Source organism: Protopterus annectens, chromosome 1.part0 (genome assembly GCF_019279795.1).
Source record: "Protopterus annectens isolate FY-2018-M chromosome 1.part0, PAN1.0, whole genome shotgun sequence".
Classification (NCBI taxonomy): domain Eukaryota; kingdom Metazoa; phylum Chordata; order Ceratodontiformes; family Protopteridae; genus Protopterus; species Protopterus annectens.
The window spans coordinates 723,645,035-723,667,187 of NC_056725.1; positions in this window are offsets into that span (position 1 = coordinate 723,645,035).

Here is a 22,153-nt window from a genome sequence, read left to right on the forward strand (position 1 = left end):
TTTCACACACAGCAGTAAGACGCTGAGAATAGCATCTTCTCCTCACTTACTTAGAAAAATTCTAAGTAGAAACAGTGGAGCTAATCCCAAACTAGAAGCAAAAGTGCAGCTACTTAAGCAGCTAAATTCTGAATTCTGTAGGAAGGAAAAAAACATCTACTGGTGTATTACCTGGACTTGTTCTGTGTGGAGTGGGATTAACCCCGCTCCGCTCACCCTCGCTGCGCTCGGGCTCGCTCTGCCCCACCTTGCCCCCGTTTCCCACCCGCCCCCAGTACCCCTAAATTTAAACTTAACTAACCACACCCTCCTTTAACTCTAGCCACTCAAAATTCTTGGCCCACCTCTTTCACTGCCCCTCCAAGTCCAATAGGCTCACAAATCACACAGCCACACTCCCCACCCCGCCTCTCCCCCAACCAATACCAAACCACCTACACTAACTATCTTATAACCAATCAAGTGACAGTATGAAGTCCTTAACACCCCGTATCACCATACCAGCCCAAACAACTGTAACTCTCACCCTACCAATTCTTATCACACTATACCTGCTAACTATATATGAGTCCCAGACACACCCAGGTTTTCATTATCCAAAGTACCAAACTAGTACTCCCACATTTCTGAACAATACTAATCACCCTACTCACTACCTAATCAACAAAACACCGCTTACACACTTCCACTACTCCTATATACCAAACATAATCTACCCCAAGTCCAAAAACATAGATAAACTACTATACAAACTAATGAAGCTAATAATGTATCTTAGAAAAAACACAAACATAGATGGAGACATACACCCAAACCCAGGCCCACCATCAAATGACAGTGCAAACAAAACATCCTTGTTTCCGAGACCTCCTGACTCCCTTCTTATTTGCCACCTTAATATTAGAAGCCTAAATAATAAAATTCATAATCTACATGCTCTTTTAGCAACTTACCTCCCTGACATTATGTGTCTCACTGAAACCTGGCTCAAACCAGAGACCAAAGATAACGAAATCCTGCCACCTGGATACAACATATACAGGACCGATCGCCTCAAAAAAAGAGGTGGTGGTACTGCTGTGCTCTTCAAAAGCACACTCAATGTTACCTTACACCCCACTCAGCCACCGCTAATACCCAACGTAGAATTAACAACCCTAAAAATACAACTAAATAAAGAAAAAAGTATTAACCTAATCGTAATCTATATTCCCCCTGGGAACAACTCTGACACTCTTGAGAACACTCTAAGTTGGCTGACAAACAACTTCCCACAAGAAACTATAATTCTGGGAGATGTCAACATTGACTGGAATCAATGTGTGTCAGAGACAGACCTAACCAATATCAATCTCCATGGCTTCTCACAAAATATTACCACCTCTACTAGAATTGGCAGCAACAAACAAAAAGAAAGTATCCTAGACTGGATACTCACTAACCATAAACCCGAAACTTATAAATCTGGGACCATTACTAATGAGCTCAGTGATCACCTCAGTACATATATAGTAAAAAATAACAGTGGTAGCTGCCACCTCCCTGTACTCAGGACTGTTAGAAGCACCAAACATTTTGACATCTCTAAATTCCGAAATGAGCTGCAGTCTTGTAACTGGTCAATCCTAAAGCACCTCCCATTAGAAGAAGCTGTAATAAAATTTAACTCCACATTTCTAAACATACTTGACACACATGCCCCCAAATGGTCAATCAAAACAAAAGCTCTCATAGCACCATGGCTATCAAAAGACTCCACAGCCAAAATCAAATCTAGAAACAAAGCATGGAATAAATGGCGTACTACCAAGACACCCTAGACCGTACCAACTTCCAAAACTAAGAAATGACACAAAAATCCATCTTAATGGACAAAAAAAACTACTATTTCCAACTACAACATAAACATCAAAACAACCCCCAAAAGTTTTGGGCAGGAATGAACAAACTTCTCCATCCAGGCAGGTCCTCCACCCCCACCCCAGCAAACCTAACTATGAAAAACCCAGATGAAGTGGCCACATCCTTTAACACCTTCTTCATCGATGTAATCAAATCCTTAGCCAACCAACAAGTAGCCCTCTGCTCCCTATCCTCAAGTCCCACCCAGAAGACCACACCGCTATTCAACCTACAACCTGTCCCTACTGCATACATTCGATCCTAATTAAGGAAACTAAAGCCAACCACTCTCACGGCAGGCCTACTTCCAGCAGACTTTCTACAAAAAGCTGCGGATGTTATAGCCTACCCCATCTCAATCTTAATTAATCGGACCATAACTGAATCCACAATCCCTGCCATATGGAAAATCTCCCATGTCATCCCCCTCCATAAAGGTGGTTCATCCACTGACCTCTCAAACTACAGACCTATAGCCATTTTGTCACCACTGGCAAAAATCATGGAAAAAAGTATTCACAAACAACTCATCCACTACTTAACTCAGGAAAACCTGCTAACCAACTCCCAGCATGGCTTCAGGCCCAAACATAGCACTACTACCGCTCTCCTGTCTTTCACAAACACTATCAATCTTAACCAGAATGACAAAAAAATTTCTTCAGCCCTCTTCTTGGACCTATCAAAAGCTTTTGATATGGTCAACCACAACCTTTTGCATGCAACCCTAAAAACTCTATCTAGATAATAAAACCCTAGACTGGTTTCATGCCTATCTTTCTGATAGGCAACAAGCAGTGCTCTGGCAAAGCAAGCTCTCCAACCTCATACCCAACACCATAGGAGTCCCCCAAGGTTCCATACTTGGCCCCCTTCTATTCTCCATCTTCATTAATGATCTTAACAAAGTCATCCCAGAGTCTGCATGTATTCAATATGCTGATGACTCGACTTTAATTTGCTCAGATAGATCCCCAACTATTCTATTATCCAAAACTCAAGACTGTTTCACTGCAGTTGAGAATTGGTTATCAGAACGCCAACTGATCCTTAATCCAAAAAAAACAAAAATGCTACACTTCCATCCTACCCATAAAACACCAACGTTTCCCTTTAGTGTACAATCCAACAATCGAACCACCATCACCCCCGACCCTCATACCAAGCTATTAGGGGTTACCATTGACAACAAACTCAGATTCAATGTGCACATCAACCAAACTATCAAAACTGTTAATAAGAAACCGAGGTCCCTTTATAGAATAAAATCTTTTCTGACTCCCACAGCTAGAGTTGCCATTGCTCGCACCCATCTCCTTTCTACCCTCTTGTATGCCTCCCCCATACTAACTAACCCCAACAAATTGGATCTATCTAAACTCTCTTGTTGTTATAATCATATTGCAAGATTTGCCACAGGCCTGCCCTACAAAACCCATCACTGTACTAATCTTCAGAACCTAGGTTGGATAGAACTACCAAACCTACTCCTACAGAAGCAACTTATCATTGCTTTCAAAATTCTCTCTCAACCTGAAAACACTCCCGGCCTGTCCGGATTAATTACCCCTTATACCAACCTAAATAGACTAAGATCATCTCACAAAATAATCGCACAGACAATCAAATCCTGTAACTCAGGAGGTGACTCTCTGTTTTCAAACACAGTGGGTAAAACATGGAACTCTCTTCCTCCTAGTCTCACCGAAGCAACCTCCCTAATACTTTCAGGAATGGACTCTCCCACCACTTCAAATCCCACTGGCTTTGCCAATGTTCTAATCCAGACTAACTCATAGCTCCCCCTCAACCTCCTCAGTAAAATTACTAGCCTCCTAGGCCTCAAGCCTTCTACTCTCTCCCCCCAAAACTAACTACATGAAGGTTTGTTTCTTATAATAATTGTTCACTGTTCATCTTAATGTAACTTTTTTCTCACCTCTGTATACTAACTATATGACGCTTTGTTTTTCTCTTTATAATTGAGATTGTACATACTAATGTAAAATTTTTTCTACCCTGGGTATTTAGTGCATAACTACAATCGTATGTTAGCTGACAATCATTGCTGTAACCTACTATGTACTATTGGAACTTTTTGTAAACTACTATTGTATTATTGGAGCTTTTCTCCCCGGGCCTCCGCTGAAAACGGACATGTGTCCAGTCGGACTTTCCCGGTCAACAAATGTAAAATAAAATAAAATAAATAAATAAATAAATAATAAATATTGGGCCAGATTACAAAAGACCTGCTCTCAGTGTAAGTAATTTACTCAGTGTAAGTGACTTACTCTGTTGTACTACCCAGGAGTAAGTCACTTACACCGAGTTCCAGTCTTTTGGAACCAGGATCATTACCGACAGAGTCACCCAATCAGAATAGAAGTAGAATTAATAACAGATGAAATGACACTATTAAAAACAAAAAAAATAATCTGAACCATTGCACTGTCAAGGCTATTAACCGAAAATAAAGAATAAATGTGTACACACAAGATAAAATGATAGAAGACAAAATATAACAGGAGTTATAAAAGAAACGTCTAACATTTTCAGTGACAGTATGCATAAAGTTCTTTAAAAAAACTGTGATGTATTTGCATTGTCTTTTTATCATTAATGCCTTGATACCACTGAAGAAAACAACTGTACACAGAAATGCAAAGAATTTGGTAGGAAATAATCTGGATAGATGGCAGTTCAAGAACTGATCAGGTAGAGTCTGCAAATGTTGCAAGTGTGGTTAATATAATATCCCAGGTCCAAAACAAATTATTTTGTATTCTTTTAGCTACTGCTGACTATCAGTTCCTCCTCCCAACAATCCCATTCATTCATTTCTTTCTCCCTTTGCCCTGAGGATGAAAAGTAGATGAACCCGGAGTAGACTCAACATCCTTGCAGTGAACTGTCCTTACAGTTCTACAAGCTAGCCAATTTCCAGGGGGTTAATTTATAAAGGTTTTACTGGAAATACTCACTCTGACTCTGGTGTAGATTGCTGTGAGGGGATGGTTAGTTCATTTTTGCTTTTTTGTTTTACTTTTTGCCGCTTTCAATTGCATATTTAAACTAGGAAAGAAACCACAGCTTTGTCTCTTGCGAGTCACACAAAACATTAATTTTCTACCTAATTTTTCTTTCCTGGTGATGTTTTGTTTTTAAACTCAACTGTCTTTCTAGCTGCCCATTCCTTATGTTAATTTGATGGCATATCTCCTTCCCTGTCCTCTTTTATTGGCTATTGTGAGTTAGAGCACAATTATTTTGTGAAATCATTCTCCTTTAGCTATTTAAATTTATTAGCCATCCCACTGTATTCCATAGAGATAGAATATAAAGTGCCCTCCCCTTCCAATCCATGTTCCTTTTTTAAAATTAGTGTATCTTCCCCTAGATTGCTAAAGCTTGAGTTACCCCCTCTTTCATATCTAATTGCTTAGTACATGCTGAAACTCTTATGATATTAACCCATTTTCCATCTTCCCTTTAAAATTTGCGACATCTAGTCCAAGACCACTAATTATTAGAGAGACCACAGTCTGCCTCTCAGTGGTCATATTGGGATTCATTGCTTCTGTTTTGCTCCTGACAAATGAAGGAGCATAGAGACATTATTTCCTGATGTCTGCTGATTGTCAGAAAGGCTGATAACTGTTAACATATTACAAAAGGGGTTAACACAGACAGATGACTGGTGACAAAGCCATGGAATAAAACTAAACATAAAGAAGTGCATTATTATCCCCTTTGGCAAAGAGGAAGTCCCTGCAAATTACAATATTGACAGCACCCTCCTAAGCTCAAACCCACTGGTGTGAGATTTGGGAACACAGGTTGATAGCTATCTAAACTTCAATCACCATGTCACCATGTGTCCACAGTGGTAAGGAAAACCTTTTACATTATGCATCTCATAAGTAAAGGCATCGTATCCAAGACTAGGGATGTTATAACTCCTCTGTACTCAACCCTCATCAGACCAATAATAGAACACAGGTCTCCCTTCTGCGTGTACCTCACCAGACACCTGCAGCAGCTGGAGAGACCAGAGAGGTTTCTTATCAAGAAGATTCAGGGTCTGCAAAACATGACTTACATGGAAAGACTGAAAGCCCTGTCACTGTACTCTGTATCCTACAGGCTGCTGAGATGACTTGTGACTTGCCTACAGAGCAATCTCTGACCCTGCCCTAACAGACATACTGCACATCCACAAATCAAATGGGACAACAGTCATTCACTCCAGGGATCTCAACATAGCCTGTTGCATTAACAAAACATGCTGAAATGACAGATATATCCCCCAGAGATTGCCACTCCTCAGGAATAAACTCACAGTTCATGTGAGCCAGAGCTCCTCAATAACCCTATTCAAGCGCAACCTAGACAGTTAGATGGGAGACTGTAAATTCACCCTGGGGGCTGGCACCTATGACCCTCATGAACAAGGGCAATCAGTGCTGATCATAGACTTGCTCTGGGAATAACAACCATTTAACCAAGATCAATTAAGGAACATAGGTATAACATGACTAGGCCTGTAAAGTCCCTAGGGACATTAGCCTAGTAACCCCCTATGAATCTGTGAACCTATGAACCTATTCATATGTAGTAAAACTGCAAAACAATACAGGAATGATGGAACCAAACTAACAACATTTTTTTCAGATGTTTCTAATAAAAGTGATAATTCAGGGTATAAGCAATGTTTCTTGGGATATAACTTCTGTACGGACAAAAAAGAATAACAATTGTTTAACATAGCTTCTATAGCCACGAAATGCCTTATAGTGAAGACAGGATTCAAACCCCTCACTATGCATTTCGCTTACAAAACTGATGGTAGCTTTTGTTTCCATATAGTTTTTAAAAAATAATTAAAGCATATGACACACAGTGCAAGTGCAGATGAAGGCAAATCAGGAAGGACATTAAATCATTAATTATTTTATCACAGATAAGCAAGCAGCCTGGTATACATAATGGTTTGAAAATGATTTTCAGACAATGGATAACTCTTTTAATTTTATCTGGGTGACCTGTGATTCATATTTGTGTTACTCATAGCTACTGACAGATGCCACTTTAATTATAGAACTCAAACCTTGTAACATCTTTAGATGTTTAGCATGTATTGCTAATAACCACATACTATTCCAAAAAACTAAGAAAATATAATTTAAGACCTTGATCTTCTTGTGTAACTAAGATATTTTAATGCAGTATGAACTTTGTTGTTGAGTGGATTGTGAATGTAGGGTATATAGTATGCATTCCTGTTCAACAACTTGTACTTCCCTTAAATGTGAAAACTTAACTAACTCTACCTATAGCAGCTTAGTCATTAAGTACAATGTACTTAATGAGTCATTAGCAGTAAACCTTGTGTCATAATTAAGCTGAAGCCATTACTTTGGGTTGACTTTGCAGATTGCCCTCCAGAGTATTTTATGTGCATCTGAGAAAAAATAAACTCATAAACCTTTTCTGCACAGTGGAACAAAAGGCTAATCCTATTTTTGTATCACACAAATAATATGGCTCATATTTTGTCCATAGTGGTGACAGCATATTAAATGTACATCTAGCAGGGAATTACACAGCAACCTGTAGATCAGTGAATCATGACACTTCTGATATGAGAAAATGAAGGAGAGGCAGAGGCTTTTTCCCTGGTCGTAAAATAAAAACAAATCATTATGTTTGTCTATTTCATTTAAACAAGTGTGCCTGGGGAAAAGCACAGCATTGTCTGAAATGATTTTAACCTTTAAACGATTTAGTGTTGAATGTGGGTGTGCACTAGTCTTTGATTTTTGAGAACTATTTGCTCTACCCGAGAAAGGACTGTGATCTTTGCAGTGTTTATATCTTCTGTTTTGCTAGGTTAATTCATTTTACAGCGGTAGTATGTCACTGAGTCAAGACAGCGTACAGTACTAGTAGACACAGACTGAAAACTGTTCACTGTCCTTCCAACACATGGAGGACAGAGTGGCTCTGGTATTCTTGTACTATCATTTTCTCTCTGTTAAAATAGTTTAATTTGGGAAGTACTATACAAAGATAAAGACACCACTGGCAGTTCTTCTGGTGATTTCAGTTTATATATTATGTACAGTGTGCCTTTTACATATCTGTGGATCCAAAACCCGTGCACACATTAGCGCACGCACACACGTGCACACGCATATATGTAAATATATGTGCCTCCGTAACTTTGTCAAATGGTACTTTAATTTACATCTGTCTAATCAATACAATTTGGTCGACTGAACAGATAGTTGACAGGCGTAGAAAGCTGACACTTCTCAGGTCGGGAAATATACCCTTTTCCCCCTGGGACTGTGTGATCTCAGAATTAGAATATATATAGCAGGGGGTGTGGGGGGGTGCCATTTTTTTGTTTTTGAGTTTTGAAAGTTCTGAGATTAATTCCTATTACATGCATATTACTGTATCAACATGCATAATGTCGATCAGTTTGTTTCAAGATTATGCACGTCGACACAAATGGTATTCGATCAATTTTAAGTAAATCCATACATACATTTATATCTAAGAGTGCTATCTATGTCTCATTCCTTTTTCTGCATACTGCTCCACATATGTGTGTCATTATGGTTTGGATTCCATTTCTGACATCATAGTCTGGTCACATTCCAGATCTCTGTCAAATGCTTCCTAGAAATGGCCAGTATTTCAACAAGTTGTAGGCATTATCTGGCACTGTGCTTTATTTTGTTTGTCTGTCCTAATGCCTGCATTCTGTTTCTCTATGGACATCCAAATCCAGGCATACACATTCACGCAGATACATGCACACACATATGCATTTGTGCAGTGAAGAAGCAATTTGGGAATTAATGTTTATTTCTCTGCTCCTCTTCTGTAGCCATGCTAAACCAGTGATGAGGTGGTTTCAGTCTGGTTAGTTGGTCACTTTAGCTGCTTTGTTGCACATTGACAAAAGTCAGGTCTGGTATAATTTCCTGCTCTCTCTAAATTGTATCAGAAATACTATTCATGCTGTGTATTCAACAGTATCTCTATTGGACACAGATTGCCTACCACATGACATCCAGTTACTTCTCTTGCAAATCTACTATTATATTGCCTATGGACATGTAGATTTTTTCTGTGTACTAATTATGCCCAAAGTCTGTGAATCCCTCACAAGATGAAATAATGCAGTCCTGTACTCACAGAATTTTTTTACTAGATACAATTCACTGTGGCCAGGTGTAAATATTATCAGTGGGCATTTCTCTGATTAACATACAAGGCCATGTCAAACCCAGAGCTGTTGGGCATGCTACACTTAAAGAAATCCCAATCCCTCAGAGCCACATACTCCAGGAATCTAAACCTTGTCATCACAATGAACAAAACATGCTGAAGGGATAGGCTGCTGACCCAGAGACTCCCCAGACTCTGGAATAGACTGCCCATACATGTCAAGCAGATTTATGTAAACTGTCTTTATACTGAAACTACAGCATATAAAATGTAATACTCAGCTAAAGCTGATATGGCTCATGTTTTACAACTTAACTACTGAGATATGCATTAATACAAAATGATGTTCACCAACTTGTCTACTGCCAATGAATTTGTCACTATTCATAGATTAGTACAAGGCTAACTGTCCTTGTGGGTCAGTTTAAGCAAAGCAAATTACTCCATGTGAGAATCAAACACTGTACCTTGTGTCTGTAAGGTAACTACCGTAACCGTTATGCCAACCTCCCAGTATTTTAATATTAAACAATGTGTATAACATATTCTGAATAATATTGTTTGTGGAGCTTTTCTCCCTGGGCCTCTGCTGAAAAAGGACCTGTGTCCAGTCAGACTTTTCCAGTTAACAAATGTAAAATAAAATAAAAAAAAATAATACATATTCAACACACAATTGAGAACATTAATATTTTTTTTTAAATATAAATTTCTGTCTTGGTGGTCAGGCTTAATCTATAGTGATGCAGGATACACAATATCATACAGATGAGTATAAGGGTTAAACAGATGCTTGAAATAAAACTTTACTAGACAAAGATTCAAAAAAAGTTCAGACAATTGAATATAAGGGTTTCTAGATGCAGTCATAGAAGGCCAGTTGATAATCCATAGATGATTCCAGAAAATAGTAGATTTAAAATATTAAACACTCATTTACATTTAGTAATACATTTTTCAAGCTTGAAGGTGTACAGATTCAAATTTAAGAGTAAAGAAAAGATGAACATGGTGACAGAACAGTTAGCAGGAATTGCAGAGTGGGATTGTAATTACTAAAACAATGGTCAGAAGTACAGTAATGAGCGGGGGCGTGGCCAAGGATGAACACAGGATAGCAGCAGATTTCTTCAGCTCCACCAATTTCATTACACTGACAGGAATTAATTACTTAAAAATTAATTTTTGAAGTAATTTTCTTTCTAAATATGTTTGTTTTATATAGTTCTTGAACTATATCTAAAAAAGAAAGGAAATTTTAACAATATTCCTGTCAGAAATCACTTTGGAAATCTTCCTGTCAGTTTATCAGTCTGAAATGAGTTCCAGTAAGACAAATTCTCAAGACTCCAGCATCAAGAAAGAACTTCAGTCTCTGATAACTATAATCCAGCAACTTACTGCTAAGATGGATAAAATGGATACTAAAATAGATACCTTCATAGAAAAGACTACAAAACAAATAGACTTGTTACATATAGACCTGCAACAACAGAAGATCCAGATGACAGGCATAGAAGAAGCTGTGAATGACATGGAAAATAGAATCCAAGAAGAGGAAATCAACATTGAGTTTCTGCTGAAACAAAATACACATTTACAAACAAAGCTGGATGACCTGGAAAATAGATCTAGGTGCAATAACATTAGGATTTTTGGACTGCCAGAAAATATTGAAGGTAACAATATTACTTCTTTTTTAACAACATGGCTCCCTAAAACTTTAGACTTACCAGAAGCATTCTTTTTGGTATCGAAAGAGCACATAGATCTATAGCTAATACTAACTCTAACAAAACTATCCTAGATCAGTTATAGTTAGATTTCTATCATCTTTTGATAAAGAGATGGTTCTTAAATCTGCTTGGGCTAAAGCTCCTGTTAAGATTAATGAGACAACTGTGCGTTTTGACAATGACTATTCTTCCTTGGTAATAGCTAAAAGAAAAGTTTTTCTGCCACTAATAAGGGAGCTTAAAAAAGCACAGTTTAAAACATACCTTCTGTTTCCTGCCAAGCTAAAAATCTTCCTTCCTGATGGTCCTAAAATTTTTGATGACTTAGACTCTGCTTTACTGTTTATCAAAAAAAATAAGATTTTGGATAAAATAGAGGAAATGGAATGGGCTAGTCCTTCATTAAAGAGACTGGCAACTGAAACTTCATGGAAGACTTCAGAGAAGAAGAAGAGACTAAAAAACAAATGATTTGTTCTATGTTTTTTTTTCTTTTTTTTTCTCTCATCATTTTACTTCATTATTAATCTTTATAAATATAGTTCCTGCATTTCCAGAAAGCCACAAATATTCTGAAAAAGATTTAATCAAAGTTATTCTCTGTGTGCAAAGAAATGTTTTGTTTCATAACCAGTCAAAATATATGAGGAACTAATAACAAGCTATTATTCAATTTGTTTCTCTTTCTGAAAAAGAGAAGTAAGGTCAGTAATTTGATACATTTTTTTTCTCTTTTTTTTCTCCTTTTCTTCTTTTTTTTTTTGTTTAAACAATGACATTTTATTTAGATTATGTAGTGGGTAAAGGGTGGGGGAGGGCAGGGAGAGAAGAGTAATGAAAATATGATTAATAGAATAATAACATATTTATTCCTTGTAAAAAGTTTATATGTTCTTCAAATGCTATTCCTAATTATACTTTCTTGATTATACTGCTTATGCTTGTTTGTAAATAATCTGCCATGCTTTAACTAATAATAATTTGAACTAAATAATAGTAAATAATATGTTTTATTTTTAACTCTATTGATATAAACAGTAAGTAATATTCCATTGTATATACTTCTTATAGCTTTCTCTTACATTTTTTTATTTCTGCTTTACACTCTTTTATTTTCTACTCTCTTTTTCTTTTCTTTATTCTTTCTCTTTATTTTTTTTTCATATTAATATATAGAAATGCTTTTGATCATATAGACACAGTAAATAATAAGAGTTGCATAAAAATTGAGTTGGGACAAAAATATTGAGTTTTATTACTTATTAATAACTTTGGGCTTAATTTCACTTACATAGAGGCTGTAATAATCTGTAAAATACATCACAAAGGTTTTGTCGTGTTTAGATGCATTTACACTGCTAAATGAATGTTTGTCACTAGTTTTTAACAAGTTTCCCGCCAAAATGTTAAGGGAGACAATCTGGGATGTGGCTACCTCATGAACAGTGTCCTCGAGTTGTTTCAAAAGCTTCAACTCTCAGAATTCTCACAGAGAAGCTGAAAGCAGTCAATTTGAACTTTGACCTAGATATCACACTGACACATCACAGATTCAGGAAGAACACTCTACCAGGAAGTAGAACTGATGCAAATGCGACTATGTGAAGGAAAATGAACTCTTTAACATCTAAATGTGAGTTATTTTATATAATTACTTAAATATCTATGTTATAATTCATAAAATATGCCAGTTATAATGATTTTAAATGATGCAGTTTCTTGTAGTAAGTAAATGTCTTATTTTAGAAGGCATAGAAAACGAAACATTTATTCAAGTGTTTTTGAAAATCTACTTGATTGCAGCATACTAATCTGTGTTAAAAACTTATGTTCCAAACATATACATTACTATAACTCATTTAATTCATCTGATTGACAAGCATAAATAACTTTATAATTCTATTCTGGAAGAAATTGTCATGTGATATATTTTAAAGCAGTAGTATAGACATACAAAATACAGATGGCTTCTTTTACAATAATGCAAGTGTTTCTGAGAATTTGCATAACTATGCAGTATGATTTATAACAATTTCTATAAATATAATATTTTATTCTATTGACAATAATGAGTATGAGTAAAATGCTCATATACAAGCAATTCAAGGTTTTTGGAAGCTGTTGACTGCATTTACATGACAGAAAATAGATGCATCTTAATATATGTAATGTCTGAACCATATTAGCCAAAGTTTTTGATTTAAATGAATGTTAGAACTTATTTTTACATACTTTGAATAAATTAATATGTAAATATGCCTTCCTTTTTTTTCTCTCTCTTTCTTTTACTCTCTCCCTCTTTCACGTCTTTTATTTCTCTCTCTCCTCTTGGTTCCTAATATCAAGATTATTTGAATGCTATTTGAATACAAGTGTATTATATTACATAGATGTATATAGTAGTATGAATAGTTTTTTAAAAAAAAATGTTTATTTTAGTTTATATGATGCTGTTTTATCAAATGTGTAGTCTTGTCTTGCTAGATAATTGAATTGAAAGCTGTTAATTTAAGTTAAATATAACCAGTATTAAATTGATAAGGTGGTAGCTGAGGTACTGCTGCTTAGGATAGGGGGTTAACTTGAGTGGTAAATACTACTCTAAGTTGGAGTTTTTAACTCCAGGCTGGATGCAAGGTTTAATCCTTACATTATTTTCACTTGTTCATTGTTATATGTATATAGTTTTGACATCCACAATATATTTTGTACACTCATTGTCACTACAAACAAAATTGAATCCTATACAAAATCCCATAAGAGATTTAATAAATACAGCTATATTTAAAGGTACACCTAAAGGAGGAGATGTAACATTACTTATGTTGTTATTTGTTATTTTGATCATAAGATTCTTAAGTTTTAAAAATGCCAAATGACATCTTTAAAAGGAATTTCTTTAAACATTAATGGATTGAATAATCCGTGTAAAAGGGCAAGCCTAATAAGATACATTAATTTACATAAGGCCAACTTAGTCTTCCTGCAAGAAACCCATCTCTTGAAAAAGATATTGATAAACTAGCCACAAACAAATATACAGTATTGGTTAGTTCAGAGCACACTCAGAAAAAGAGGAGTGGCTATTTTATGGAATAAAAGTATGCCCATTCCTAAAACCATTAAGTCTTATCAGGATGACAAAGGAATGTTTTGTATGGTTACAATACAAATTAATGGGAAGACTTACACTTTAATTCATGTATATTGGATACCTGGAATTGGTATTAATACAGTGAAACATCATCTTGATAAGATCATATCATTCTCTATAGGAGATATTATTTTAGCTGGTGACTTTAATTGTATACTACATGAAAGTGATACTACTACTATAGGAAAAAGAAGAATTACATCTAATGCAAAACATTTAAATGATTTTGCTAATTCTTATCATTTGAATGATATTAATAATCAGATAGATTCAAAATCATTACCATACACCTTTTTTTCTAACAGATACAAAACTTATTCAAAAATAGATAGGGTCTTTATTCCTAACCAGATGGTAACAGATTTAATTAATTCCAAAATCATTTCATGTCCTATATCTGATCATAATTCAATTGTTTTGAATTCATGATAAAAATACTCATAATGTTCAGATCAAAAGGATGCCAGCATACTTAACTCAACTAAAAGACTATAAAGAATATATACTTTCAGAAGTAAAACATTTTTTGGACATAAATAATATTCCTGAAGTCTCCATTGTCTATGTTTGGGATGCCTTAAAATCATATCTATATGGACAAAGTATCAGATGGTATAATAATAAAAGGAAATCTTGGGATAAGGAATTGTTAGATATTCAAAGTAAATTAGACTCTTATAAACATAATAATAAAGAAAATATTATGGACAAGAAAGTTATTGAAGAAATAAACAAACTAAATGAGAAATACAAAGAAATTTTAACTCATAAAGTTAAAATAACTTTAGAGAAATACAAGTTTTTGTCTTATTCAATAAGCCCCAAATACTTACATAGACTTAAAAATAAAACAAAAAGGTTGAATAAACAAAACCATATCAAAGAAATCTTTTCTCTAAGGAAAAGAAGAATGTTTCTAGTATACCAGAAATACTAGATGAATTTAGAAATCACTTTCACAAAATTAACCATAATAACATTAACATGGAACCTAAAGATAAAATAAAGGAATTTATAACCACAAACATGAATAAAAAGCTTAATAAACAACAGATTAAACTATTGGACAAAAGTATTTCATATACAGAGGTTATTACACAAATAAATAAGCTTAAATCAAACAAAGCACCAGGTAATGATGGTATTATACCAGAGATATATAAAATCCTTTCTAAAAGTACATATTCATTAATACATAAGATTTTTATTTTGGCCCAAACTGAGTTAATAATCCCCCCATCTTGGCAATATACATTTATTTCGCCAATTTTAAAACCTAATAAAGATCCAACTAGATGTACTTCATATCGGCCCATCTCATTACTTAATGTTGATTATAAAATGTTTATGAATATTTTTGCTGATAGATTGAAGACAATCATCCCCGGCATTATAGATACAGATCAGACAGGCTTCATTGTAAATAGAAATACTTTTGATAATATAAGAAGAACTTTAACATTAATTGATTTTGCAAATAGGAAAAAGAAAGATTTAACACTTATTAGTCTTGATATAAGTTCAGCATTTGATTCAGTAAGTAGGGACTATCTGTTTACCTTACTGAAGTGCACAAACTTCTCAGATGCATTTGTAAATCTAATTGAGCATTTATACAAAGGAACATTGGCTTATATTAAGGTAGGAACATATGTTTCACAAAAAATACCAATTTTAAAAGGTACAAAACAAGGATGTCCACTCTCTCCACTATTATTCACTTTAGTAATGGAGCCTTGGGCTAATTTGATCAGAAACAGTACTGACATAGAAGGTTTTGAAATAGGTGAAAATACAACATCCAAAATTCAACTTTTTGCAGATGATGTTCTAATTACATCAGCAGGATCTAATTCTTCTATGCAGTCTCTATTTGATAAAATGATGAATTTTAAAAGTATATTCAATAAAGAAAAACCTAAAATACTACCTATATATACACGAAAAAATATTCTCATTAGTGATTTTACTAAATATGTACCCAATTCAGGTCAGATAACTTATTTAGGTATAATACTATCTAAAGATATTAAATTTATTATATATAATAATTATAATACCTGTTTTCTTAATATACAACATCTTTTTAATACCTGGAATAATATGTTTTTTTACTATGGAGGAGAGACTTACAATTATTAAAATGATAATATTCCCCAAGATTTTATACTTAATACAATCAATAATACTTCCACCTACAAAAATAATTATCAAGAAACTGAATACACTAATGTTAAATTTCCTATGGGCACCTAATAGACCTAGGATTGCATTAAAGAAACATACTAATAGCTGGTCTCAAGGGGGTATTTCTTTTCCAGACTTTAATTTATATACTATCTCTTCTACTGTAAAAGTTATTACTTTATTAATAGATCAGTCATATGTCGCAAAATGGAAAGATTATTGGGAGCTAATTAGTATGCACTTCAAGAAAATCTCCTTAACACATAAAAATGTGATTGTAAATAACTCCATGTTATGGTTATTAAAGGAATTTTGTACTTCACCTATTACACCTAAACATATGGTTTGTTACCCATTAAATGTTATTATTAGCTATCGTAACTTTATATTCATGCACCCTAAGTATAGGGAATGGAATTTTATTATATTCCCTATAATGTATACTCAGGGTATGCTTTTGTCATCTACTTCTGAAGGAACTCATTTAGCTATAGATAATGATCTAAAGTACTGGTATCAGTTGATATCTGATAATAAAGTTAAAAATCTAGATTTCTTAAAACAAGAATTTGATCTAAGAGAAACTTGCTGGTTAGAGGTTCAGACCTTTAGACAACATCTCATTAATAAAATAGATCTAATGTCTATAACAGTTAAAGAATCTATTCCAACACTGATTGATTACTTGATATTAAATTTACAACATAAAGTTTCTGATAAAGGTAAACTTTCATATATACATAAAATTATCAGACAAGAAACTTTTTACAGTGTAGCTACATACTGGAATTATTTCACTTCTATTAATGGGGACCCACCAAATCAACAAGATAAACAATATATATTGGAATCTGCCTATAGAACTACGTCTTCCATTGTCTGGAGACTTTATACATGGAAATTTTTACATAGATCTTTTTATACACCTTTGATGATGAATAAAATAAATAATAAAGATAATCTATGTAAGAGATGTAATGTAGAAATTAATGCTGACTGAGCTCATATGTTTTATGACTGTATAAAATTGAAAGAATACTGGAAGTCAATTAATGAATTTTTGCAGGCTCTTTTACAGATAATTTCATTATTTCTAAATCTCTTATATTATTCAACACACCTGTACCTCAAAGTGTTAAAAAGGTTAAGCTTCCCTTGTTATGGTCTATTCTAGCAGTGGCTAGGAAAATAATAACCAGAAATTGGATTTCAGATACACCTCCTTCATTCAATGAATTTAAAAATGTTATGAATATAGTGTGCCATATGGAAATAAACACAATTAGGTCAAGAACAACTAGAAAAACATCTTATTATATTGTATGGAATAATTTACAACATTTGTTAAAAAAATCCTAATTTAAATAGCATGGTTTATTAGTTTAATTAATTGATCTGATTGTAGTGGATGTCTTTGTAAATACTTTAGTTGTTTTGTTGAATGTTATAATCATATCTATTTTTAATTACTTGTATAAAATTGTTATGATATTTCTCTTGTATGTTAAAACAATAAACCTGTTTTGAAAAAAAAAAAGAAGTACAGTAATGAATGGAAATATCCATTTGTTTGTTTTGGCTAGGATAAACTGACTGGGTGAATTCCACTTCCAACTGAAAATCTGACAAAATTATTCTGATATATAGAAACAAATTTTACAAAGTTACAACAATAATTTACAAAGGCAGAAAAATGTTTACAAATGTGTGATATAACATCTAGTTTCTAGGTCAAAATATACATATATGACAGTCTCTAAACAGATATTCACTTGGCCAGTTGATTGAAATGCTAGTATGCAAGACATAGGTCTGGACTCATGAATACCTATATTTTGTACTGAGTCTATTTGTACAATGAGAGCACTGTTTGCTATTTATTAAGCAGCTCTAAATGGTGTGCCCAGCTGCAAAACAAGGGAAAGTGTCAGAAAATGCTAATGAAGGAATAAGTAGCTAAATTACATGCTACTGAAACAAATTATCATTGCAGAGCAGTCCAGAAACACACAAAATGCATGCTCCCTTATCATTAATCTGTAAGTGCAACACGCTTTAATTCAAGGTGCGAACATACAAAATGCACACTCTCTTATCGTTAATCTGTATGTGCAACACACTTTAATTCAAGGTTTTGTCACTGCCAGACCTTGGTCTAGAAGGTGTACAGTGTTTAGGCCATGTCTGACCGATTATGTCTTCATGAGAAAGAAATTACAGAGCACTACAGAGTGGAGAGAGATACCATAGAGCAAAGTCTGCAACCCTCACCTGAGGCCCCATGGAAATTGTGCAGAACCCATTCCTGTGGAAACCAAGGTATGTGTAGCATTATGTATGCTAGCTACAAGCACATTTCAGAGACCCACAGGGGACATTTTGGGGGGTATCATGGCTTCACCCTCAGGAAAATTACACCAATTTCTCAGTGTAATACTACAATATGTAAGGGATCATTATCTGATTCCCACAAGCCGCAGAGGGGAGACCTATCACCATACAACATTTTTATGACATATCACATTTTCCTAAGGTTCTGAGGGCCATAGACTGCACACACACACACAAACACACACACACACACACACACACACACACACACACACACACACACACACACACACACACACACACACACAAACAGAAGTCCCGGCTGATAAACAGGGAAGAAACTACATCAACAGAAAGGCTCTCACTCTATCAACTGTTGGTGGCTTGTAATGCCAAAGGGATCATTTGTAATGTGTTTCAAGTGATCATGGCAATTTCCACAGCTCCCACATATGGCACACCTGTGACCTGTAACTAAAGCTTTCTAGAGGCAGCTTTCCACAAGGATATCTTGGGATGTAAGTCATGCTGTGGAACCTTCGTTCATAACACCCATGAGAAATTCAAACAACCCCTCTGAGATAGTTACAATGATGCACATGCTAAAACTAGGAATATTATAGAGCATGTATTTGACTTGCTTAAGTCACATTTCTGGTGTCTAGATACATCAGGAGTTGCCCTGCAGTATGACCCAGCCATCACTGCCAAAATATTGATAGTCTGTGCCATGTTACATAATAATATTATTGTGAGGAAACAGTTGCAAGAGGGACAACAAGGCCAAAGTCCGGAGTTCCCACATCACAGGCAGGTCCAGCAGGGCCAGCAGATACAAATGAAGGGTCAGCTGAAGAACCAGTAGCTGGGGATGATCCTAGCAGAAGGAGGCATGCATAATATACTATAGTCCTAGCTAAGAAGCAGAGAATAATGCACACATTTACTACCCAACTGGAAAGCTAAGAAGCTAATCAGATAAAAACAGTAACACCAATACATGCAAAATTATCAGCCTTTACTTACCTGTGTAATGGCTATGTTCTTTGAGCATCTAAAAGACTCATCCTCAAAACAGGCAACTTGTATGAGCAGCATTAACCAAGGGAGGTGATGAACATGTCATCCAGTGAATAGCCAGTTGGCTCACAGGCAGGACTCAGAGAGTTAGAATTGGGGAATTTGCCTCTACAATGAAGCCAGTAACAAGCAGAGTCCAAAAGGGATAAGTCCTGGGAGACTCTTTTTTGGAATTTACTTCTCTGAAGTCAAGGCCAATGTCAATGGCCTTTGGCTCTCTAAATTTGTAGATGATTGCAAATTTTCAAATTAGGAGCTGTCATTGAATCATCCACTGACACAAATGTTCTCCACAAAGGGCTGACACAGACAAACAACTGGTGTTAAAGCCATAGACTAAAACTAAATGCCAATAAATGCACAATAATATCCTTTTGGAAGTCATCCACCCCAGTAACTATCATATTGACAGCACACCCCAAAGAGTTGACCCAGTAGTCAGGGACTTGGGGACACACATTGGCAGTAATCTAACCTTTGATCATCATGTGTCTACAGTAGTGAGAAAATCATTCTATGTTGTGCAACTTATAAACAATGGCATGGCATCTAGGTACAAGGAAGTCATTGTTTCACTGTACAGCCAGTGTGTTGACATTCATCAGACCTAGCACTGAGTACATGGTTAGGTACATGGTATGTACCTAACCATGCATATCCAACAACTGGAACATCCACAGATGTTCCTCACTAAAAGCATATGGAGTGTAATTAACATGTCCTATGCAGACCATCTCAAGACCCTATCCCTGTATTCTGTCTCCTACAGGCTGTTGAGGGGAGATCTATGCCTGGCATAGAAGGCACTGTCAGACTCCATTCATGAGCAGCTATATACCTCCCTTATATTCACACAACAAACAGTCCCAGAATTACCCATTCTAAAGACTCAAACCTTGCCTGTGATAAAAATAGGGCATTTTGAAGAGACAGATATGTATCCCACAGTCTACCCTTTCTCTGGACTGGCTCTCATTCATGTGAAGCAGAGTTCCTTCTTAACCAAATTCAAGTGTAATGTGGACAATTGTATGGGGAGCAGGAAATTCATCACTAGTTTGGCAACTTTGGCTCTAATGGAAACAGATGGCCTCAAAACGGTTCATCTCACAGGACCTTGCTTGTAAATGTATCACCTTTCAGGCTGTGCTTACGCTTACCAAGGATACCAGAACTTGTCAAAGATTTGGGATGCATGGTTAGGCTTAAAAAGGCCCTTGTGGTCATTGACCTATGAAGCATCTATGAACCTATCCACTAATTACCCTCATATGTAAGTACTATACTGTACTTCATTAAGAAAAAAGCTTGCTCAGCTATACACAAAAGTCAGCATTAACTCGTGAGTGATAAATGCAACAGACAATATCAATTAAGCTATTAAAGTTATATAGTGGCTTTTCCCTGCACATGTGTGCAACCAGTATGTCAAGCCAAAGCAGGACCATAGGTTAGTACTAGGTTAACTGCCATTGTAAGCCTAGCCAATTATCCCTCGTGAGACTCAAATCCTGCACCTTGTGTTTGTAAGGCAAACACCTTTACCATTAGGCCACCCTCCCAACCATGTCAAGCAAACTCAATGTTTAGTTAAATTTCATCATTATCAACACAGGTACATGATCAGGCATACTTATGCAGGTCTAATAAACAGAAAATGCTGCATAACTACATAAGACAACAAATGAGAATGTGCCATCCAACAGAGTAAACCAACTATGTATTTATCAAACACATAGGCTTGGCCTGCTTACTACTGTGCTTCAGACATAAAAGTCACCCACCTTTCCTGTAACTAGTCTAGTCCAGATACAGACTTGCTGTATCCAGGACTGTTTGTAATCTTCTGAGTCCCCAAGCCTTTCTGTGTTGGAGAGAAGCATTCTAGCTTATCAGTGGGAGTGGTAAGTACTAGGTAGCCTATCTATCACAAGAGTGGTTTCTGGCCAAGAAATTGTAGTTTATTGGCCATTTGGCAGTTTTTCTATCTCTTTCAACTTTCTGGTTTAAAAGCCCACATTTGCGCTTGTTTCCCACCTTTCCTGTAACTAGTCTAGTCCACATAAACATTTGCTGTATCCAGGACTGTTTGTAAGCTTCTGAGCCCCCCAAGCCTTCCTGTGTTAGAGGAAAGGATTCTAGCTTATCAGTGGGAGTGGAAAGCACTAGGTAGCCTATCTACCACAAGATCTAGGTACAGATTTTTAGTTTTAGCACTTGGATTTGCTTATTCATGCTCAGCACATGTTCAGAACTTGTTGTTAGCTTTAAATAAGCTACAAATTACTACAGCACTCAACCTTCCTCTTTACCTAGAGGAAAACAGTTTTTGTACTTGCTTTCCTCACTTGCTTAGAGAAAAACAGCTCTTATACTCACTTTCCTCACTTGTCTAGAGGAAAGTAGTTTTTTATTCAGGCATGTCCAAGCGTCAGCTCCCAGTGTTCTCTCCTGTCTATCTGATGAATCTGGGCATCTTGGGGCAATGTAGCAACTGCCTCATGTACACCAACAACCC